The 25,086-nt window shown below is 40.1% G+C and overlaps 1 protein-coding gene across 3 annotated transcripts in view; it reads right to left on the reverse strand.

Moving 5' to 3' along the window:
• The window catches only part of LPP (LIM domain containing preferred translocation partner in lipoma), a 662,184-nt gene that overhangs the window by 58,759 nt on the left and 578,339 nt on the right, over positions 1–25,086 (reverse strand). The window lies entirely within an intron of this gene.

Genomic DNA, 25,086 nt, shown 5'->3' on the forward strand with positions numbered 1-25,086 from the left:
TTCTGACCCAGATGAAGAGAGAAAAAGAAATGAGGATGAAATACAGAAGTCTCTTTCAAATGAATGAAGTACCTATGGAGCATTTTATAGTTTATGAGTTATAGTTTCTAATTTTATGTCAATTATTGCATTTGAAAACAAGGCCAGGGACGCTTAGGTAACTCAGTCAGTAGAGTGTCCAACTCTTGGTTTCAGCTCAGGTCATGGTATCACAGTTCCTAATATCAAGCCTTACACTGGGCTCAGCGGCTAACAGTGTGGAGACGGCCTGGTCTCGCTCTCTCTCTCTCTCTCTCTGCCCCTTCCCTAGCTGTATGTGCTCTTTCTCTCCAAAAAAAAAAAAAAAAAAGTGTATAGCTGTAAAAAATAAAAAGAAAGAAAGAAAGAAAACAAGGTCAAAAGTGGGCAGAAAGTTTACTCAATGAACAAGGGAAAAAACCTCGAAAAACTGAAAGGAATAATTTGGGTAGTACAAATCTTCTTTTTCTCTTATGAAATTTACTTTTGGATTCTCTCTGAGCACAAGGAAAATAGTGTAAGTGACCTGTTGATGCGAAGGCACTTAATAATGAAATATGCTTCCCTGTGGCCCATAGGAGTCTGCTTGCAGCCCACCGCTGACTGGAGACGGAGAGAGTGGCTAGTGTCCCCTGATCAGTTGCCAAGGGAACAGCCAGCGCTTTATGACATTACTGTTGGATGAGGGGAAATAGACCGACCCTGTCACAGTGCCAGGAGAAGACCAGCTGCTTGGGAAATCACAATGATTATCCAAAGTCTTCTATCAAAATACACAACAACAGAAAATCCAAGCCAATACCCATGACCGTGAAAACAACTGCTTTTTTCAACGAACCCATTGTGGAGTCCTGGCCTAAACATAAATGTCAATTACTGCTTTTTCTTTCTTTTTTTTTTTTTTTTCAAGCAGTTAGAATCCCCTATTATTTTGTCTCATTCAGAGATATAATCGTAAACCCAGACTTAGATTATTTTAACCAACATCAGCCAAAAAGGAAATGAGCCTATGCTGAAGTTCTTTAATAGCAAATGTATATACCTGGCTCCATAGTCCTTGAACATCTTGGCTCTCCTTACAAAGTACTCTTGGGAATGGAGGCAAAGTCTAATTAGGTCTGTATCACATCAGTGTGTTTATCGAAATGCCAGAAAAGTTACCCAGGTGGCCTAGGAGCTGGCTTCGATACAAGGGATAGAGTTGGGTTTGGAACTAAATCCAAATGGCATAATAAAGCTTTGTTATCCATATGGTAGATATCAGAGTGAAATGCTCTCAGCACTAAATTCTAGTCCATTGAACAAGTACTTATTTAGTGGCTGGATCTTCATAGATGTTTAATACATGTTGGCTGAGGATAATAATAACTAGTGTTGATTAAGCTCTTACTGTGTGTGAGACACTTGTTTGGCTGCTTGGTGTTGTGTTTTCTCATTTAATTATCACACTTGCCCGAAGGGAGGAGGGCATATGATCAGTCTCCATTACTTAGGGATGAGCACTGAGTCTCGGAGAGGGGTGGGTAATCTGCCTGACCCTCGGTAGCTCACGGGCAGGGAAGCCTGCATCCTGGGCCCTGCCTTTAGCCACTCTGCTGTATTGTCTAAGGCCGAGAGACTGAAGCAATAACTTTCCACAGTAAGTGACAGATGAATCTCTCTTCCAGGAACTTACAAAATAGTCTTCCTTTAAGTGCATACGTGTGTGTGTGTGTGTGTGTGTGTGTGTGTGCACAAGAGGAGAGGGTGAAGAAGGCAGAGGGAATATGCTGGAACTAAACTAAGATGAGTCACTTATGTCAGGAAAACAATGGATACGGTCAGTGTAGGAGCATAAAGGAAACGTAACCTGACTTTGCAGAAATTTACAGCTCTTCTCAGAGATCAGCAGACGATGCGGGCCAGTCCCAAACACCAAGTCTGCTCACACCATCTCTGGACTTCTTTGTTCCCTGGACGCAGTGACACTGATCCAAATGAGAAAGAAGACCACTGGGCAACCAATCAGCCAAAAAAGCAAATGACTTCCACATTTATCCCACAAAAGTCCCTTAGCCTTTGAGAATCTCAGCATTCACTGCTCTCATAGCCTTCGATTTCCCTGGCTTGCAGGTCGAGTGCCTTGCAGTAAACCTATCTCCCCCTTTTGTTTCGTTCAGTGTGCAGAGTTTGGGTTTGCCAATACACGTGTACAAACCACCCTCAGCTAAGCCAGATTGAGTCTGATACTATGAGAGAGGATAGGAGAGTCTAGGGAACAACAGAAAGGAATTCTAATCCCACTTGACCTGGAGGAATCTATTTAATTTATTTGAAAGGGAATATAGGGGATTCAGGTGAGGGGGCAGTTGAGTGGAATTTCAATTACTAGAAGAGGATAAAAAACCTTAATGCTCTGAGGGCCATATCCACGAGAGCGGCTGTAGTACTGCAAAGGTCTAAACGAAAAGGGAGAGGAGAGATTTTAAATTTACTCCTGGGGTACTATCTTCTGCTCAACTTCTTTAACAATTTTTTTTAATGTTCATTTATTTTGGAGAACGAGACAGAGTCTGAGTGGGGGAGGAGCAGAGAGAGACACACACACAGAAACTGAAGCAGGCTCCAGGCTCCCAGATGTCAGCACAGAGCCTGATGCGGGGCTTAAACTCACAAACTGCGAAATCATGCCCTGAGCCAAAGTCGGACGCTTAGCTGCTTGAGCCCCCTAGGCGCCCCCCGCTCTACTTTTGAACTAAGTCAGTGCCATATCAATGATACTGGTGAAGTGAGACTGTGAAAGTGCCCCCAGGCTGACTCCTTATTGTGATTTGTCTTCTCAGTTACTACCTCAGTGTATATTTGTGGGCCACTTTCTAATTTACTCAGTGAGACAGCAAGACAAGATGGCTTCCCAAAAGCGCTGTTCGCATCTTCTAAGGTGACGTTAGTTAGAAGCCACTGCACATGACAGATACTTAATTGATGCTCTACTAACCAAATTCCCTTGGGGGAACGAGTGCCTTTACAATAAGCTGGATTTTTGCTCAAGTGGGGCCCCAAATTCTGCAACAATATTTACTTCATGGAACCTGGCAGTTCCAAGGGAGCAGAGTGTAGCCTTTATGTGGCTAGTGTCATCTGGCTGGGACCTTAATGCAACGAGAAGAGGGCCTAGAATTCTGCCTGACACATAGTGGGCACCTAGAGATCTATCAAATGAATGAACAAATAAATACTGATTAAGAATTCATCTTCTGGAGGCACTGCTTACATTTTGCTACTATCTACTAGTCTTCTAACTTAACAGTAAGCCTACTCTTCTCTTTTGGTACCAAGTAAACTATCATAATAATGGTTATGATTTAGTAGATCACTAACATGATTAAGTAAGACCAAACATGTAAAACATTCACCACAAAAACGATTATAAAATAAAGCATGCACTAAGAGATGTTACTGAAGAACCCAGAGGGACGTTATTGCAATTAAATGGCCAAGGCCTTATCTCACTGGGGACTAATAGATTCATGCATATGGAACTATACTTAGCATAGAATTTCTATTGTTCAAAGGCTAGATTTTAGTCCAATTCATGAATTCTGTATATATCTAAGTGGCACAAGTGTGTAAGTTCTAAAAATATTTTTTAATGTTTTATTTATTTTTGAGAGACAGATTGCAAGTGGGAGAAGGGCAGAGAGAGAAAGAGAGAGAGATTATAGGAAGGAGGCTCCAGGCTTTGAGCTGTCAGCACAGAGTCCGACGTGGGGCTCAAACTCAGGAGCTGTGAGATCACGACCTGAACTGAAGTCGGACGTTTGACTGATGGAGCCACCCAGGCGTTCCATTTCTTTTAAAAAATTTTTATGTTTTATTTATTTTTGAGAGAGAGATTGCAAGTGGGAGAAGGGCAGAGAGAAAGAGAGGGAGAAGCCACAAGTGTGTAAGTTCTAAATGTGACATTTGTTGCTAGGACTGGCTCTACGAATTGCAGGAAACATTAGGAAATGGCACACTGATTCAGAGGCAAGGTTTCGTTCAAAATGACCCATCAGTCCCCCTATTTGTTTGGGCTCATCCTTTTCTTCTTCCCCTGTCCTCGCGAATTGAGACTTTAATTAAAGAGAGCACAAATAGACACGAAGACAAGTGTAAATTTTTCTCTTGAACCAAATCCCTACTAGGAACATTGGATGTCTAAAGTAAAATTTAGTAGATGTAATATATAAAAATAATAAAATATAATTCACTCCTGGGGGAGTTGAGGGAAACCATAAAAATTATCCACAATTAAGGGAAAAAATGTTAGTCTGGGGTTAGCCCTCTGAATTATTTAATAATCACATCTACAAAGAACACACTAATCTATCCCATCAGTGAACATTCTGGAAACTATTTACTTGGTTTTTAAAATATAATCTTGAAAAATTCTCAATAGGCACAAGAGAAAGGAAAAAATAAACACAGATGTGAAAGAAACAAACTGAATTGTGCTTTTTTTGGGTCGTCCTAGTCATCTCTGCAAATTCCTTCAAAGTATGCATTTAGATCTTTTCATGTTCTGATTATATTCACCATTAAAACATCGGGTAAATCCGCCATTGCTACCATTGTGGAATTGGAGGTTTATGTTAGCTGCAAGAAATAAGCTTTCAGAATTCTCTGGTTGCATGAAGAATGTTGTTTGCCCACTGGCATTACAGGCAACAATAAAAGGAATTGGCAAGTATTATAACGAAGAATTTTGTAGCTGAACCGCACAGAAGAAAAAGAGAATAACCAGGAGTCTCCAGATTGTACTCTATTTCCTGCTGCCTAGATCATTATATGTATACACTATATTTGATTTAGAAAAAACAACAAAAGAGATTTACAAAATATTTATCAGTTTTCTCACTCGTGCCCTTGAATAAACCAAGAAGAATGTAAAGGAGTAAGAAGTCTTCTCTGTTTTGCATAAAGAACCACAAAATACACTACACAAGATTTTATGGAGGATAAAAAAAAATCCCTGCTCAGAGTTTTGAGTATAGCTGGGGGACTTTAACAACCTGTCCTAGTGAAGTGCGACACTGGGTAAGTCCCTTTTCCTCTTTGAGCATCAGTTTTCTCATTTGTGAGAGTTTTGGACTCAGTGACCCCTAAGGGTCTGCCATTCCCATTGCTTAACGAAGGGTCTAAGATGACTTCTGCCAGAGCAAAACACTCGGATAGCCTCAACAATTCCTATTTTAAAAAAGGCCGTATTTTCTTTCCTGTCATAATGACTCTAAGCTCTATGAAATTTCTGAAGATGATTCTAAAGTAAAACTGATGTAGGATGATGATGATGATGACGATGATGGCAGCTAATGTTTCTTGACTACTTAAGATGTGCCTGAAGGTGCATTATTTAATTTATATTGATATTATTATTATTTAATTTTAGAGAAAGGAAAACTTTGTTTTACCCAGCTAGGGTATGCAGAACTAAAAGTCAAGGCTAAATGTCCAGCTTCTAGTTGATATCTATCTACATATTATAATTAAAAGTCCAAATCAAATGGCATCTCCAATATGTTTTCCTGATTTTCCCAGTTATGATTTCTCTCCTCTAACTCATTTTTTGTTTTCATTATAGCACTTGATCACATGCTATCTTTGAAGCTCCTTAATGACAGTGACTTTTCCCCCTCCTTTCATTTCCTATGCAGCTCGTATGGAACAGGTTCCCAGCTAATGTTTGAGTATGTGACTATGCATGGATCTGGCATGTTGAACTTTAAAGGATGTCCTGTGGTCATTTTGACGCATGGCTTTTACCATCAGTTATATTCATTGAAAATCTTTATAAAAATAATTATGAAAATTGTACACGTATACCTTATCACTCTTATACCTGTATATGTGCTCTATAACTCATCAATTCTCCTGTGTTTATACCTTACAAAAATATGTACATATGTGCACAAAAAGACATGCAATCATAGAAGCAGTGTTTGTAATAATAGGTCAACTCTAAATAATAAGAATTTCTCTCAAGAACATAGAATTATGGGTTATTTTTCATTGACTGGAAAACTACTCATAAGTGAGAATTAATAACGTGGGATATATGGTTGCTGCATAAGACAAAGCTGGCAGGACCACGGCGCCCAGCCTACGGCAAAAGAACACGCCAGACAGTCTACGAGTCCCTGACTTTCTCTGAGCCCATTAGACAACTGAGGCTGTAGAGAAGCCAGCTAACCTAAAATCTAAGGAACATTAGATGCCTTCAACGAGAGACAGGATATGAGCACTTGTTTACCTGAGGTAAATGCCTTTGAACGCCATACTATCTGGTCCGAAGAAATCATCTAAATTATTTTCAAATCGTTAAAGGCTGGGAGGGCTGGTGGAGCACAATGTTCCTAGAAAGTGTAGAGAGGGGGGATTCAGTGCACACCCCTTCGTAGGGTTTTCTCCAGCAATCTCACCAGACACTCTCAAGAGAGCCTTGAGGTAGGACGAGAGACCTGATAAAGTGTCTGACCCAGCAGAGGCTGGTGAGGGGAGCCAGGGCAGCTGTGTGAGAAGAGCACAGCCCTGCCCAGATCTTCTCCCAACTTATTCACTTCAGAACAAAAGCTTCAAGGCCTTGGGGAAAGAGTAGTGAATCCTGTGGCCCTTAGTACACCAGCAGGTGGTGTGTCTGGGGGTGGGGCAGGGGAGAAAACAAACAAAAATGACTACTCCTGGGGGAGAGGCAGAATCACCAAGACAGCCAGCTCCTGAGACTTGGAGACACAGTGGCTCCCTAGAACTGAGGCTAAAACACAACAGAACCCCTTTCTGGCTTTGTGAACATCACATCACATGTAACAGCAGTCTAATGATGAGACAAAGCCAAGAGAAAGATTTCTCTGAGGTACAAGCACAAAAAGAAGATCTAAATCTGAGGATGGAGCAGGTACTGAGGAATGCTCTTTGGCAAACTACTTTCCCGTACAAGGATGAGGTAATGGTGAAGGAACGTGGAACCTGTTGTGCACTGAGGGTAACCAAAGCAAAGAAAAACAAAACAAACAAAAAACACCTCAAACTAAGGGCAACTCGTGACCAGACTGACTCAAAAACCCTGCATTAAGGACCCCAAAGGAGAAGAGATATGCCTCTTTACAGGCATAAATCTATGGGCTTAGTCTCCAATACCTTATGTAAGATGTTTGGCTTTCAGGAAAAAAAAAAAACACTGCATATCAAGAAGCAAAAATAATACACTGTTAAGAGACAAAGTAACCAATAGAAACAGACTCAGAATACAAATGTTGGAACTGTCAGGGACTTTAAAATAATTCTGTTTAATGTTAAAGCTTCTAATGGAAAAAGGCAGAAACATCCATGACCAGCAACCACAGAGACTACCTCACGTGAGACTGTCTCACTGTCTCTCATGAGAGTGCTAGAAATGAGATCCCCGTAAGAGAGGGGAAGAATGCTTTAGAGCAGCTCACACATACTCTCAACAACTGAGGAAAGAATTATTCAAGAAGGAGACCGGTCAATACAAATGATGCAGACAGAGAAGAAAACTGCAAAAACCCTCAGATCAGAGCAGCCAGGGGCTGTAGGATGGTATCAAATATGCATGGAGTTAGAATCCCAGAAGAAAGATCAAATGAAGCAATAAACAAAAATTGCAAGAGATAATCGCTGAGTCTCTTCCAAGATTAAGGGAAAGCACGAAACTGCAGATCCATGATGCAAGAATGAAGGGATCAACAGGTAGGACACATATGAAAGTTAAAACTAAAATAAGAAAACTAAAAAATCTAAAAACAAATCCCCTCAAACTCTATAGATGTAATATTTGAAAACTGTGGAAAAGCAAAGGAAAAACATGTTGAAACCAGTCAGAGGAAAAATCACACCCTGCATGGAAAGCAACGAAGACCAATCTGACAGAGATTTCTTGCGAGAAACTATGCAAGTTGGAGAATGATGGAAGGACACCTTAAAACGATGAATGGAAAAAGCTGTCGACACAGTTCTCTCCCCAGCACAACTATCATTCAAAATGAAGGAGAATTAAAAACTGTTCTGGAAAAACCAAAATTAAGAGGGAATTCATTTCCAGCAGACCTATACTGCAACAAATGTTAGAGGAAGTCCTTCAGGCAGAAGGAATATGATACCAGACAGAAAACCCAGCTTCATACACCAAAAAATGAAGAGTGCTAGAAAAGTGTAAATAATTTTTTTCTATTTTAAGTGCTCTCCAATCTGTCTAAAGCACAGTTAGCAACAGTGTGCTGTTTGTAGCATACATACGAGTAAAAAGAATGGTAAGAGCACAAAAGATAACACGGAGACTGGGATCTACTGCTGTGAAGTCCCTGGCCCTGGATGGACATGGTACAATATTACTTGAAGGTAGACCCTGATTAACTACGGTGTATATTATAAATCAAAAGGCAGCATTAACATTAAATTCAAGAGTATAAATAATAAATAGTAGAAATAAATATAAAAAATATGTAATCCAAAGAAAGGCAGAAAAACGAAATAGAGCATACTAAAAAAATTTAAAAAGTTAGCAAACTGGTGAATTTTAATCCAACTATATTAATAATCACATTAATGTAAATGGTCCAAACATGTAAATTAACATACAGCAATAGCTAGTTTGGATTAAAAAAAAAAAGACAACTTTATTTCCTCTCTGAAAGTAACCCACTTCAAATATAAAGATGTTGATTGGAAAATAACAAACAGAAGAAATGGCTGGAAAAAGAAATACTGTGATTAGTTAATCAAAGAGTTCAGAATAAGAATATTTTTAGAATTAAAGAGACACATCATATAAAAATAAAAGGATTAATTTTGGAGTCAAGAAAACCCAATAATCCTAATGTGTATGCATTTAGTAGAGTTTCAAAATAAAATACACCAAGAAGGGGCACCTGGGTGGCTCAGTTTGTTATGTGTCTGACTTTGGTTCAGGTCATGATCTCACGGTTCATGAGTTTGAGCCCCGTATTAGCCTCTCTGCTGTCAGCACAGAGCCTGCTTCAGATGCTCTGTTTCCTTCTATCTCTGCCCCTCCCGTGCTCAGGCTCTCTCTCTCAAAAATAAACAAACATTAAATAAATAAATACACAAAAATCCAAAATTCATACAACTAAAAAGAGAGCTAACAAATTTATAATTATAGTCGGGGTTTAGTTACTACCCCTCTTAGTAACTGAATAAGCAGCTAGAAAATCAGTAAGAATAGAAGAAAAGAAAAAACTATCAGACAGCTTAAACTAATTGTCACTTATACACTCCGCTCAAGAAGAGGAGAATACAAATAGTTTTGAAATGCATGGAACATTCACTAAGACAGACTATATTCTGATACTTAAAACAAGCCTTCACAAATTTAAAAGAATTGAAGTATTACAAAGTATGTTCACAGACAGTAAAGAAATAAACTAGAAGCCATTGACAGAAGGGTAGAAAAAATATCCAAACATTCAGAAAACACTTCCAAATAACCCATGGGTCAAAAGGGAAATCGTAAGGGAAATTAGAAGATATCCTGAGTGATCAAAGGGCAACTTACCAAAATTTGTAGGCTGCAGCTCAAGCAGTGCTTATTAATGAAACGTTTACATCAGAAAAGACAAAAGACCTCAATGATGACTGAAGCTTTAACTTTAAGAAAATAGAGAAGAGCACATTAAACTCAAGAAAAGAAAGAAATGACATAATAGAGCAGATATCAATAAAATCGAGAGCAGATAAACAATAGAGAAAATACTGATGGAACCAAAAGCTGATTCTTTTGAGGAAAAAAACTGATAAACTCTATCCAGACTGATCAAGGGGAATAATTAGGTAGGACATAGATTATACATTTCATGAATGAGAGGTGAAAAAAATAGCATAATACCTATAGACATAAAAAGGATAATTAAAGGATACTGTAAACCACTACTGTGCCTATAAATGTAATCAGTTAGATTAAACAGATCAATTTTCTGAAAGATACAAGCTGTTAAAGTTCACTTAAAAATAAATTTGAAGATAAAAGCTTTCTAACCAAGAAAATTCCATGTTCACATGGCTTCACTAGGAAATTCGAGCAAATATTTAAGGAATAAAATAAAACAATAAAACAATAAAATAATAGATAGATAAAACCAATTCCCACAAATCCTTCCAGAATATCAGAGAGGAGATAACCCTTGCCAAAATCTTTTATGAGGCAAGCATTACCCTGCTACCAAATCTGAACAAAGACATTAGAAAAAAGAAAATGATACATCAATAATCCTTATGAATACAGATTCAAAAATGCTCAACAAACCTCTAGCAAATTAAATTCAACAATACATAAAACGATTAGTACAACAAGACCAAGCAGGGTTTCTCTTGGTACAACATTAAAAAAATTAATCAATGCCATCCATCATATTAATAGGCTATTGAAGAAAAATATCATTGTCCTATGAACTGATGCAGAAAATCATTTGACAAGATGATTAAAGCTGTCAGAAAACCAGGAATAGAAGGTGACTTCCTCAGTTTGATAAAGAACATCCACAACAACTCTGCATCTCGTATTATTCTTAATGGCAAAAAACTCAATGCTTTCCCTTAAGACTTGTTCTTGGGAACAAGAATGGTAAGAATGTCCACTTTTGCTACTTCTATTATACATTTCACTGGAAGTCTCCACCAGCAAAATAAGACAAGAAACAGAAAAGGTATAGACTCAAAAGAAAGAAATGAAACTGTCTCCATGCATATAAAATTGACTTTTTTCATTAAAAATCCTTCCACACACAAAAAGAAGCTACTAGGACTAATTAACTTAACAAGGTCACAGGGTACAGGGTCAATATAAAAAAAAAAAAAACACCAATCTTATCACTATCTAGCAGTAATAAGCTGTTGGAAATTGAAATTTCTAAAATAAAGTATCACTTAAAAAACTGCACCAAAACCCATAAATACAAATCTTAAAAAATATGTACAAAATACCTATGTGGAAATGGCAAAACACTGATTAATGAAATTACAAATCTAAATAAATGGAAAGATATAATATATTCACACAGACTCAGTATTATGAGCATGTCATTTCTCCTAACACTAATCCACAGATTCAACACAATTCCAATCAAAATCCCAGCAGGACTTTCTGTAAAAGAAAAGTAATTTTGGAAAAACAGGACAAACCAGATTTGCTGCAAAGCTATAGTTGGCCAGATGGTATGGGAATTAGAGAATGGGCAGATCTTTAGATTGATGCAACACAACAGAAAATCCATAAACATACCCACACGTGGTTCATATGGTCCATATAGTTTACATGGTTCACAATCCACATGTGATTAACTAACTTTCAACAAATAGCACTGGAATATCAGAGAACCTTGAACCATAATTCACACTTTATGCTAAAGCTAACTCAAAATGATGGAAATTGTAAACATAAAACCTAAAATTGTAGTAACTGCTAGAAGAAAATGATCTATGGCTATACCTAATATCTTAGAAGAACTATACAAACATAAAACAGAGCAAAAGAAACCTGAATAAAAGCAAATCTAACAAAAGTGGTTAATACTAACATGTAGCATTATTATTAGTAAGGACAGAGGCCATCTTGGGGAAGGAGGAGAGGGACAGTGTTGGGGGGCATGAGAGGAGTCTCTGAAGCACTGCAAACTAGTAATGGTCTAGGTCTTCCCAGGTGGTGATTATGAAACTGTGCTCACTTAGTGATAATTCAGCCAACTATATCTTATGATTTATAAACTTATCTGTTTGTATATTATACAACAATCACACATATTATTTTTTTAAAAGACACTCATTGGGTTGGTCTATGAACGTCATTTCTTTCCTTTGTGACTTAATTCTTTGTATGTACATTAAGAAGTTTCGAGACACCCGGGTCACTCAGTTGGTTAAGCGCCCGACTCATGGTTTCAGTTCAGGCCATGATCTCTAAGTTTGTGGGTCTGAGCCCCACATCGGGCTCCACGCTGACAGGTGGGATTGTCTCTCTCTTTCCCTCTCTCTTCCCCTCCCTTGCTCACACTCTGTCTCTTAAATAAATGACTTTACAAAAAAAAAAAAAGTTTCAAGAAGACCACCTTAGTTCCTTGCTTTGAACAATATGGTAGCTTGATGAATGTTACTCAGGTTGAATTCAGGCGGTTTGCTGTTTTATACTTGGGACTGATGGAATAAAGACTTTGCAGGTCTTTCATTGATTCTGTAACTTGGGATGAGGAGTTGAATCTCATACAATAATAAGTTCCTCAAATGGATCCTGAAAAGGGCCTACCAGGTTCTAAAAGATCTGTGCTCTTTTCCCCCAAGTTACCTATCCAGTAGCTCCTCCTGCTCCCCGGGTTGCTCACTCCTCCGTGGTTACTTCAAGCCTCTGACGGTCTTCTGACACTGAATGCACATCCTGCCTCAGGGTCTTCGGTATCCAGCGCACTCACCACTTTCAACTCAGTGCTCAAAGATCAACTCAAAGAAGTCGACCTTGACTGCCTACCTGGAAACTATAACCTCCAACTGTCTGTATCTGGATTCTCCCTCCCCCTGCTTATTTTTCTTTCCATTGCATATATCACCTTCAAGTATGCTACATAATTTACTTTTGTGTTAGGCTTATTGTCTGTTTGTTCATCTTCCCCTGCTAGAAATGTAAACACTGGGAAGTTTCTGTTGTTTTGTTCTCTGATGCATCCAAAGAACCTAGAATATCTGCAGAAAGAACTTAATGAATAATTATGAAACATCTCTAGATAACTACAATTTTAAAAGGGATAAAGAATATTTTTGAGTATGCAAGAGGAAATTATCTTGTAATATAAATACCCACCACTTTCCCATTTTAAAAAATCTGTTTTGAATAAGTCTATGGATAAATCTGTTATAACGAGTTTTATTTAACAATTAAATTAGTATAAAAGAGTCCTGTAGATGATGGCAGAAATTAGACCCTTCTTTTTTTAAAAAAATGTTTTTTTTTTTTTGACAGAGAGACAAAGAGAGCGTGAGTGGGGGGAGGGGCAGAGAGAGAGGGAGACACAGAATATGAAGCAGGCTCCAGGCTCTGAGCTCTCAGGACAGAGCCCAACCTGGGGCTCAAACTCCGGAACTGTGAGATCATGACCTGAGCTGAAGTAGGAGGCTTAACCATCTGAACCTCTCAGGTGCCTCCAAATTAGATCCTTCTTAAATGAATAAACACAGAAAGAAAGACTCAAAAGAATGCCCTCAGGCTCCTACCTTGACTGTTCTTGCTCAGGTCTTCTTTCAGAGAGGATTAAAGAATGGGAGCCACACACAGTTAGATTTCTTTTCTTTCTTTCTTTTTTTTTTTTTTTCCCTTTCAAGCCTAAACTATTAAAGTGGGAAAAATCAAGCCTATTTCAGAAGATACAAGAGCTGAAATATCAACACTGGTCTACCTGATTAGGGAATACGCTATAAACAAAACACGGTGAATTACTGTAGTTGCTGTTCAAACTGGAATCTTATTTGAACAGCATAATAAAGGGCCATAGATACTTGAACTATTCCTCACGTTTTCGTAAGATACTATGCTATTCACAAAAGGTAAGAATATTCATTATTCTTCCAACTCTACCTTAGTCAGAATGTCAATGCATATATTAGTACTCTCATTGAAAGGGAGAGGAAAGAACTGAGATGCAGAAATGCCAGGAAAATCTGCCCCAGATTAATCAGCAAAAAATGATAAAGTGGGGAAAAGTACCCTGCACACAGAGTCAGGACACCAAGGATAAAGATTCCACTCTGGTATTAACTAGATGATGCCTCCACTTACAGAATTGAAAGGTTGACCCACATCAGCTACTCAAAACTTTGGGTAGCAGTTTCTCACTGGTCCTTGAGTTAGTATAGTCCTCAGATGAACACATGATCAATGGACTAAATGCAGTAATAGTAATAAATAAATAAAAAGTCAAAATAATAATAAATAATCCTTGACCACTGTCTATAGTCATATATATACTTCTAGTTTCAAATAAATATATGTTGAAGCTCTTGCGAAGAATAAAATACACATTAGGATTAATGTATCAAGGAATTCACGAAAGCTACCTTTGAGCATTATATGTATATGAACATATATTCACAGTACAGTTTACGCGATTCAGCTGGTTGTAATAAAATAGGAACTTCACAACATTTAATTTCTAATGCTAAGTTGTAGAGCTGAGACAGATCACTTTATGACAAATCTGGGATTCTTCCTCCCATATCAGTGTTTTTTCAACATCTTTCTAGCCGCAAGAGCCTTTGTTTCATTTCAAAGCCAAACATGAAATGCAGGTAAAAACTGGGCCATTCTGTTTGCTAAGTGTCTCTGTGTGGCTGGAGTGAGCAGGGGGAGGTAGGACCCTGCGGAGCCCTGCCAGTCAAGCCACTTCCCACTCAGGTCCTTCTCCAAGGAACATACAGGGCTCTGCATAGGAGTTTCAAAATAGCCACTGACAAAAGGTTAAAACTCATAGAAGTTCTAATACCTCAATAAGGAAAATGTGAATACTCCAATCATAAAACAAAAATGACCAGAGGATGGGAATCAGCAAGCATATGAGATGATTCTACATCCACCTAAAATTATAAAAATGCAAAAAAACACAAAAAACAAAAAACAAAAAACCCCAAACAAAAAAACTAAACAGATAACAAAATCCACCCCAATGGTATATCCCATTTTTAGACAATCTTTACGGCAGAAATTTAAAAGGCACACATGTACAAGGTTAGGGAGGGTATATGGAATCAGATAATCTCATACACCACTGGGAAGAATGAAGTAGGAGCCCCTTCCTGGAGGCTATTTCATTAGGTGTCAAACTAGAAATGCACATACACTTTTGACTCAGCAAGCTCCCCCCAGAAATCTATCCTACAGAAGGTCTCAAAATTGTGCAAAGATCATCGCACAAAGAGAATTGCTTCTTAAGGGCAAAAAATGGAAGCCATGTAAATACCCACCCGTAGAGAAATGACACTGATGCATGCATCCTATAGAACACTTGACACCATTAAAAAGACAAAGGTGGGCCCTTATATACTACCATTTTCAAAAAGATAGCAAGCATACACTCTTATGGGAAAAACAAAAATTAGGTGTAGAACACTATGTATATTACTGTGTGTAATGTAATGCATAAACAATTCTGAATTCTGGAGGTAGGTACACCTGTTAACATTGGCTTCTTCTAGAGAGAGGAATTGGGAAGAATTTCACTTTTTATTTTATTTTATTATTATTTTTAAAGTCTATTTATTTTTTATAGAAATCGAGAGAGAGAGAGAGAGAGAGAGAGAGAGAGAGAGAGAGAGAGAATGCCAGGGAGGAGCAGAGAGAGGGGGACAGAGAATCTGAAGCAGGCTCTGTGCTGACAGCAGAGAGCATAATGTGGGACTCAAGCTCACAATTAGTGAGATCATGACCTGAGCGGAAGTTGGATGCTTAATTGACTGAGTCACCCAGGGCCCCCTCATTTTTTATTTTAGATATTTCTGCATAATTTGACTTGTTACTAGAAGATGGGCTACCTTTATCATCAAAAAGTCAGAAGTCCCTACTCTTAGCAGGCTGTCCCTCTACACATAAGGTGCTTGAATAAGGAAAGGGAAGCCTAAGTTGACACGTGAGCTGAACTCACCGATGCTCTTTCTGTAAAATAAAGGTGGCAGACATGCTTTATGGGAAGCTCAGCACTTACACGTTTTGAAAACAGAAGACATCCACTACATCTGATAAAGGGGAGAAAAAGGATTCTGACAACAATAAAATAGGATTTAGCAGCATTAATAAAGAAAGTCTTTAAAACGGCAAGTCACTGCAAAAATAATGATTAGGGCAAAAGGGGACATGGAAAGGGAAAACAGAAAATGGTGGAGCCTAGAACTTCACAGTGACCCCCATGTTCATGCTTCCACAGCTCTCCAGGAAAACAACTCCGAGAAAAGGCAGAGCAGCACACACCCCCTCGAAAAGAGGTTTACATTTTAAGTGGTTCTGTATCTGTTAAGAATATAAAGGTTAAACAGGTATTAAGAGAGCAGTAATTCTCTCTGAATAAGTTTTTATTCAATGATAGAGTAGACTGTCCACAATGAAGTAAGGGTTTTTTTGGTGGTTATAGGTGATGGTATGGAGCTGACAATTTAACTGGTAGAGCAGGATCTTTTCCTTCTTCCTCCCTCCCTCCCTCCCTCCTTCCCTTCCCTTCCCTTCCTTTCTTTTTTCTTTCCTTTTTCTTTCTTTCTTCTTCTTCTTTTTTATGGTAAAGGTGATGTTGTAAAATTGGAAACTTCTTGCCGTGCCAGACTGAATGCAAACCTGTTAAAAGGCAGTTAACTAATTCTGGAGTATTTTTATTATTGAGAAGACTTGGCTTACACTGAAGGGGGAAGAAGGAAAACAACCACACGCATGTAGCCGAACTGGCAATTAAATAATTATCCTTCACAAATAGTTAATCATCCTTTCAAGTGCAGAGGGTGGAACTGAAATTGCAGCTGGATTTTAAGATACGGAGAAGACTCACCAGCAAGGGACAAGAGTTCCTAAAATCTCAACCTGTGGAGGCTTCCCAGCAGGTGGGCTTTTCCTTCTCAGCCATTGCTTTCTACTTCTCCTCAGCATCTCCCAGCTTGGGCTTCTTCCCTCGTGATTAGGAGTGCTTGACCCAAGTCAGCAAGTGGCTCTATTAGGGTCCCACTGACATGTCCCCTGACATCTGGAACTGCGCCTTCTGTTTCTGTCACCTCACTGAGTAGTATTTCAAAGCCACTGTACCTTCTACGTTAAGGACGCAATAAAAGAATTGGAGCCCGTCCAAGGTAGACAGACAGAGATATACACAGTGAGAGAGCTGAAAACTTGACCTGTGAAGAAATATGAAATGGGCTTGGGTTGTTTACCTTGTAGGGCATGCCGCTTGGGGGACAGTGTAGATTTATCTTCCAGTGTCTGAGAGAGCGAGCAGACTTTATTATGTTCCTGGACAAGGAAGATTTATGCATCGCATTGTCTATTAAGGTGATAATTCAAGATGGAGAAAGGATGAAGAAAGCCATGCCAGGAGTGCACAGGTCCTGCAGCCTGACTGCCTGAGTTCAAGGTCCCACTTCCTCAATGTCTGTGCCCACTTTGCACAGGTTACTAACCTTCTCTAAGGTCTCAGCTTTCTCTTCTATAAAATGAAATGGATCTGAGTACCCACCTCATGGGAAGAAATGCACCATGGGACTGTGCACTGAATGCTAAAATTATCATTATTGCTTATATTTTGTATTTCACATGCACATTAAATACCCACCACAGATACAGAAATGTATGCAGGATATAGATTCTTTCTGAATATAGACCACACGTTAGGCCCCATACCAGGATTCTCCTAATTTAGATAGGTTAAAAAACTCGACCAAGGTCATAAATAAATGTTTTAATCACAGAACTCAGTCTGGACACAATTTTTACTGACCTCAAAACACTTTTTCCCACTAGAAGGAGCTCTAGGAAACACGAATACACAGATAAGTTACAGGTCCTTCCCTCAAAAGCTGCTCTTCTAGGGAATGTTAGGACATACACATATAAACACATAAGAATATAAACAAAGATAATCTACATCATAAAGTGAGCAGAAGAGGGAGTGATTACTTCCAGATGGTGAGACAAAGAGAAGCTTCAGGGATAAGGTGGCCCTGGAGTGGGCCATGTAAGATTTTGACACAAAGATGTGCGGAAAAGCATTTCCATGCAGGGCACAGAATGAGTAAAAACAGGAGGTCACAAAAGGGTCTGAATTTTTGAGAACACGAAGCCGGTCGGGATGGCTGGAATCCAAGATGTGTGAAATGAGATGAGACTGGATAATTCCAGCCATATGCAAGGCCTTGATCTCTTCAGCTCTCCTAAATCTAGAAGTCTAGAAGATTCTCTGACTTTAATCTATGGGCAACATTTAATCTGTAGGAATGAACATTCATTAGGCAGCATGGACAGGATAGAACAGAATAACTGCAAAGCGCCTTACCACAATTTTATTCATCAAGAATCTCAACCATCTTGCATGGGAAGTGCTACTGTGTAGGCATCGTAATATATAGGAGGCACCAGACTAAGCATTAGACAACTGACAAAGGAGGATTCAGGAGAAGAACACTTCATAACACGACTGAGGCTGTCTAGCAAATCCAGAACAAAGGCATGCCCTGTCAGTTTCTGGCTTCTCTTGCTTTGTTAAATTACCAAAGTCAACACTCACCAGTCCAGAGCCCAGTGTTGTGTTTCTAAGAAAAAGAGCTAAAGACAATTCCCTCAAGCAGCTGTTCTATTCAGTGGGAGGACAATGAAGTCAACAAATTTGTTGTCAGGACAGATTTTGTGGAGATGGGAGTCTTGAGCTCCATTCTTAAAGCTTGTTCAAATTTTCAAGGAAAACCAAGATCATCTCAGTGGGGAAAAAACAGGATGATGGATAAGTGGCCTGGTTCAATCAGAAGGGATATTTCTAGGATGATGAAGAAGGGAGAATGACGCTTGGATCTCTGTAGGAAAGTGTAAGGTATGCAGACTAGAAATCAGGAGGCTGGAATCTAGACCTATGTCTGAAAAATAACTGTTGGAAAGCTGCTGCTAAGCTGGAGTCGGCTAGCAGTGGAAAGGCCTGGAAATATGACTCCATATCCAATGTGTCTCTCTACTAAGGCATACCCTAGAAAATGCAGACAGTGGCTCACATTTGGAATAGGAAAAACCTTTCACTCTTCAGGTTGTCTTCTTAACCAGGCTCTATTCCCTTTGGGCTTCTCTTACTTTTAGCTCTAGGAAACAATGAGGAGAGTTGGAGTGATGTGGAATACATGGTGTGTGGCCAGAAGCCACACCACTTAGGAAGAGTTTCTGCTATTTACTTACTCACGACGTTGCCTCTCTATCTCTCCTATTGCCAAAGGCCTTTCAGGGAAAACCTGTGATGGATGAGTGGTGTACAAAGTAATCAAATGGCTGGGCTTTCCTTTACTTTTGGGAGAAAGGCCAAAGTCCTTAGTGTGGCCTACGTCCTTCACGGTCTATCTCTGAAAACTTGTCTTGAATCATGCTTCTCCCTCAGCCTCTGAGCTCTGATCACACTGGCCCTCTTTCAGTTTCTGAAATATGCATGCTCTGCTGTCTGATTGGTCTAAACTACACATTTCTCATAGTTCAGGGAAGTTGCACTTGCCCAGGAATGCTTTCCTGGCCCTTCCCTCTATGGCACGTTCCTTTAATTCTCTTAAGACAATGTTCTCTTCTTTTAAAATACTTGGTCCATCTCAAGAGAACATACACTTCCCAAGAGCAGGCTTCTTGTCTGTTTGTGGTTACCACTAAGTATCCAGTGGCCAACTTGCGGGAGGCTCTCAACAATATTTGTTAAATAACTGAATGCGTATCCTCTTCCTCCAAAATTTGGTATACGTTCTAATTGTGGACATGGAGGAATCAGAGGTTAAATCATCTAGCTATGACAAATTGAATCTGTTAGTGGTTTTTTATAATCAGACCAAGATAGAAAGCACGTACTATAATAAAAATATATAGGAAAAGTGGCTTTTGCATGCTTTGTTAAGCTAAATTACCTAACTAATTTGATTTGGAAAATTCCAGGAAAGTATACTGATTCAAATCCAGCTATGATGATGATGATGATGATGATGATGATGATGATGATGATGATAGTCTGGCAGAGACTAGTTAGACACACATTAAACCATTTCCTCTTCTTTGGGGCCACACAGTGTAGCTACATTTCCAGACATTCTTTGCAATTGTAGCCAGTGGCTGAGTCCTGTCCAATTGAAGATGAGGAGAAGGAACATGATGTCACATTTCAGAGTCTGCCCCTTAACCATCCCACCACCTCCTGATAATCTCCAAGCTTTCTTGTCACTCATCTGTCAGATGCAGAGAATCTAGCTCAGGACCTCCAAGTTTCCAGGGCATGGTGGAGCCAGTGGATAGGATAAACTAGAGCCTGACTCCACAAGGAGAAAACACCTGCCAAATATCCAGTTGGATCTTATCAGGAAAAAATAAATTACTGTATCAAATCACTGAGATTTGGGGGTTTGTTTGCTATCACACTTAACATTATTTGTCCAAACTTATACATGAGGTCAGACATTGAGAAAATTATATTTGTTGGGGGCTTGTGGGGCTCAGTACATTAAGCATCCAACTCTTGGTTTTGGCTCAGGTCATGGTCTCATGAGCCCCAAGTCGGGCTCTGCGCTGATAGAGTAAAGCCTGCTTGGGATTCTCTTTCTCTCACGCTCTCTCTGTCCTCTGCTTACTCACACTCTCTCTTTCAAAATAAATGAACTTTAAAAAAATTAATAAGAAACAGAAAATTATATGTTTTCTAAGTTATCTTTCTTGATAATACTTGAGGTGAATGCCTGAGGGTAGATGCATCAAATCTACTTCTAATATGGCTTTTCCACCCAGTTTGACTGCTCATGATTCCCAGGACTGACCAAATCTGGAGCCATTTAGTCTGGCTCCTAGCCAACGCAGAAAGTAAGCCTGCCGCTGTAGGCCGTGAGCAGCCTCAGACCAAGACTTTCAGAAGAGAGCACTTGAGGACTCCCAGCTTGTCCTAATTGTTATGAAATTCCTTCTTGTGTCCAAACCTTCCCTACGGCTTTTTCCAATAGAACGACTCTCCTAACACTTTAGAAAAATGGGTTTAAAAAAGATCATTGGCACCTCTGTACTTTCTAATATGAATCCAGCTAAATGTAAATTGGGATCAAGATCGTGTGGTGAGGGCAACTGGAGTCACTGAAGCTATCTGCAAAATATGCCAGAATATTAAAACAAAAACCCGAAAACTCCATTCATTTTTTATGGGGGTGGGGCTTGGGGACTAGGGAATTCTCTTCTCCGCAAATGAGCTTTTGGTCAGACTTCTTATGTGATACTTGATTATTAAATGATTTCAAGCAATATATTGCCAATGTCTGGGCCTTACTTTTAAAGACACTAATTTTTATTGCCCTGGAGTGGAGACTTGGGCATCAAAATTGAGAGAAAAAAATTCTCCTGGTGATTCTAATGTGCAGCCCGAGTTGAAAAACTGTAAAATATACTTCTACCAAACTATGAACAGTTAATGTAAATTACCCATATAGGAATGCCACAGGGAACAAAATATAATATTGCTTACAAAGACACCTGCCCAAAACAGCCTCTGAAATCAGGCCGAATTCATTGCCTGAGGAAAACATCCTTTAGTCACGATATTCACTCATTATTTGAGTACCCTATGTTGGAAGTTTAAAATAAAGACTTTTGGTGAGACAGGCCTGGTTGGAGGTCACCTAAGACAAGGAATTAGGTCATGAAAACCACCACCAAAAAAAAAAATATATATATCACACCAACAATCACTGTATTTATTATGCAAGAGAAGCCCAAAGCCCCTTACAGACCCGGGAAGGTGAGCTTCCTGAGGGCTGGGACGGGAGGACCTTGTTCCTGGCTCTGTCCTAACACCTAGAGTGCCAGTGCCAGCACCTAACAGTGCAAGTTCTCCTTAAAGGTTCTTTAAATGATATTGAACTCCATCAAATGGGAGACTAGAAAAGCCCACTCATCCATACAAGTAAGGGGTCGGCTCCCAAGAGGCCGTGGATACCCCTTTGCTAATAAATAAAGCTTATATCCCAACCTAAGAGCAAACCTCACTGAAAGGGCAGGCTAGTGGTCACTCTGGCTTCCGAACACCCATGAAAGGATGGGTTCTATCTCTCATCTGCGTCTCAATTTCATTATCAGGACAATGGAAATGTAAGACTTGACTCCATTATCTTTATAACTGCCGCCTTCTAGAATTCTAAATGAAACAAAAACTTGTCTGTGCCCCTGAGTGCTGTTGGCCAGCCCCTCTGAAACTACAGGCCACCACAGCTGGGCTCCCTGTGATGTGGACCAGTGCCCACCAGAGGGACTAGAGGTACACTTAGTCCTGACTTCTTTCCCTGCACGGAAGCTTCAAGATGCTGTCGCTTCTACTTCTTGTAAAAATCTTCCCTCAGGCCAAAGAGTGAAGAACTTTTAAAGGAAATGTAGTGTCATCTTTATCTTACATTATCCATACAGCGGATACTTGAGTGCAGCGCCTCATGTATCCCAAAGGTCTTATTAACAGAGAAGGGGTGACTGCACAGAGGAACTAGCCTTGAATTTGCTTTATTCTTCATTTCAACACACATTATGAGCGAGTGGAGGAAAGAACGGACAGATTAATCTCATCCATTCTTGCTGGCTTCTTGCTGTTTCTCGTCTGCCTCAGAGTCACGGAAGTTTGCTTTCTCCAGATGCAATCTGTGGACTTTCAGATGGTTTCTACTGCACTGCTCTGTGCCAGGGAAGCTGGTCCTGACAGAGCAACAGTAGCACTTTGGAAGAAGAGGGAAGGAGCGATTCTAAAATTCTGCTGGTGCAAATTTAGATTCTTGTGCAAGACTTCTAATGAGGTTTACTGAAACCCAAAACAAAACGGTGGGATTCGGGGCCCCACTTCTCAGCAGTGACAAAACCGAAAATGCCCAGCACAACCTGAGGTGCAGGCGGTGAGCTGGTATTGGGCAGGAAGGAGAAGAGTCGTTACCGTATTATTTCTGAAAGTGCTGACTGGCACAGGCGGAATCTATCTGATTGAAGCTGAAATCAGGACAGAAAGAAAACAATTCCAAAGTGAGAACAATTCTGGGTATGCTACCCTTTCCCTGTTAAACAAAATCTTGAAGGACACTAAATCCTCAACTCCTATCCTGTCCTAAAAACCCTAAGTGGGCTATCCATGATTAGGCTGCACAGTGCTTGGGCTGGGGGAAAGAACAGGGGACGGCAGACGAAAGAGAGCCAGGACAGGAGCAAAAGCAGGGCACTTGCGCCCAGAAGCTGTAGGGTCTGTCCTTCTAGAGCTCCTTTGGTACACACTGACACAGGATCTGCTATGTGCCTGGTACCAGGTTACGGCAGGGGATAGAATAGCATCCTCAATTAAACCTGAGGACAGAAACTTTCTGTGATTTCAAGGAATGGGGTGCAGACAAGCAAAACCCAAATCCATGCTACAAAGCAATGAAGGCTGTGAAGGGAGAGTCACAGGGGACTGTCAGCTGCCAGTATCAGCAGGACAGCCAGTCAGACAGTCTCCACAGCGGAAGTGAAAAGTCAGCTAAGACCTGAGGGTGGCAATGCGTTAGTCAGGCAAAAGCCCAAGACAGAGTGTTCTGGGTAGAGAAAGACTATGCACCAGGAGCGATGGATGGGCCAATCACAGCGCACCTGGAAGTAGCTCAATGTGATTAGAGCAGAGAGTAGAGAGGCAGGAGAGATAGAAAAGGTCTGTCTCATCTCAGCCACCTGGTCGCAGAACCTCACTCATGATGTACAGGCATCACCAGCTCAAGGCCAGTGACAAAAGATCACAGAAGCCAGGGCACTTAAAACAGGTTGAGGAGCTTTGCTTTTATATGCAGATTCACCACAGGGAGCTCTGGGGAGAGGAACCCCCTGAAGGGTTTTAAATAGGAGAGCCTGGATGAGGTTGGAATCTCAGAGCATTCAATCTTCCTTTAGAAAGATATTCTGGAATAGGAGTCAAGGGCACACATCTAGGCAGCGAAGGAGCTCGAAGGAACAAGGAGTGGATGGGCACTCATTTCTCTTGTTCTGCAGAATGAGGCTGTCCTTAAGAGGTGACTGGGGGTCTCTCAGGGCCCTTCTACGCTGAGGTCTGCATTCCATGACTGCTGACACATCACAAGGTGCAAGAAAGGCCAGAGATTAGTCATCTGCTAGCTCTGATATTTTGAGGCTGATGGTGGGAATTCTGATTTACATAGTGAGATTACATATACATATACATATATATACATATATATAATACTTATTTTTGAGAGAGACAGAGTATGAGCTGGGGAGGGGCAGAGAGAGAGGGACACACAGAATCTGAAGCAGGCTCTAGGCTCTGAGCTGTCAGCAGAGAGCCCAATGCGGGGCTCGAACCCATAAGCCGTGAGATCATGCCCTGAGCAGAAGTCGGACGCTTAACTGACTAAGCCACCCAGGGGCCCCTGTAATTTTTACTTTAAAGGTCATATAAATCTAAAGCTTCTGAAGCGTTGGTTTTTTTTTTTTTTTTTTGAAGGTTTTTCTATTTGGGTCAATGAAGTTGGGCAAACCAAAAAGCTACACTGTAGCTCAGGGAACAAGAAAAGTGTCTCAGCTGTATATTAATTTTTCAGATTTTTATATGTATAAATGAATATTCATTTAACGTTTCAATTATCACAGAAGGATAGAAAGTGAAAAGTAAAGCTCCTCGCCAGAGATAAGCACCCAAAACTTGATTATTCCTACAATTTTTCTATGTCTGTATATGTGTATGCATGTATGCACACGTTGCATGCACACACACACGCATTCACACATAAACATCCATTTTCTTTTTTTTTAATGTTTTTTATTTATTTTTGAGAGAGAGAGAGACAGCGCGAGCAGGGGAGGGTCAGAGAGAGAGGGAGACACAGAATCTGAAACAGGCTTACAGGCTCTGAGCTAGCTGTCAGCACACAGTCTGACGCGGGGCTCGAACCCACGAGCCGCAAGATCATGACCTGAGCCCTGAGCCGAAGCTAGACGCTTAACCGACTGTGCCACCCAGGCGCCCCTAAACATCTATTTTCAAGTTTCTGTTTAAACACAAATGAGATCAGGGGCACCTGGGTGGCTCTGTCTGACTTCAGCTCAGGTCATATGCTGACACCTCAGAGCCTGGAGCCTGCTTTGGATTCTGTGTCTCTGGTTCTCTCTGCCCTTTCCCCACTTGTGCTCATTCTCTTTCTCTCTCTCTCTTTCTCAAAAATAAATAAACATTAAAAAAATAAACACACAGATATTTTGTGCTGTTCTGTTTTTTTCCTTTTTTCTTTTTTTTTTTTTTTTTTTGAGAGAGAGAGAGAGAGCAAGCAAGGGAGAGGGGCAGAATAAGAGAG

Source organism: Suricata suricatta, chromosome 5, assembly GCF_006229205.1.
Source record: "Suricata suricatta isolate VVHF042 chromosome 5, meerkat_22Aug2017_6uvM2_HiC, whole genome shotgun sequence".
Lineage (NCBI taxonomy): Eukaryota > Metazoa > Chordata > Mammalia > Carnivora > Herpestidae > Suricata > Suricata suricatta.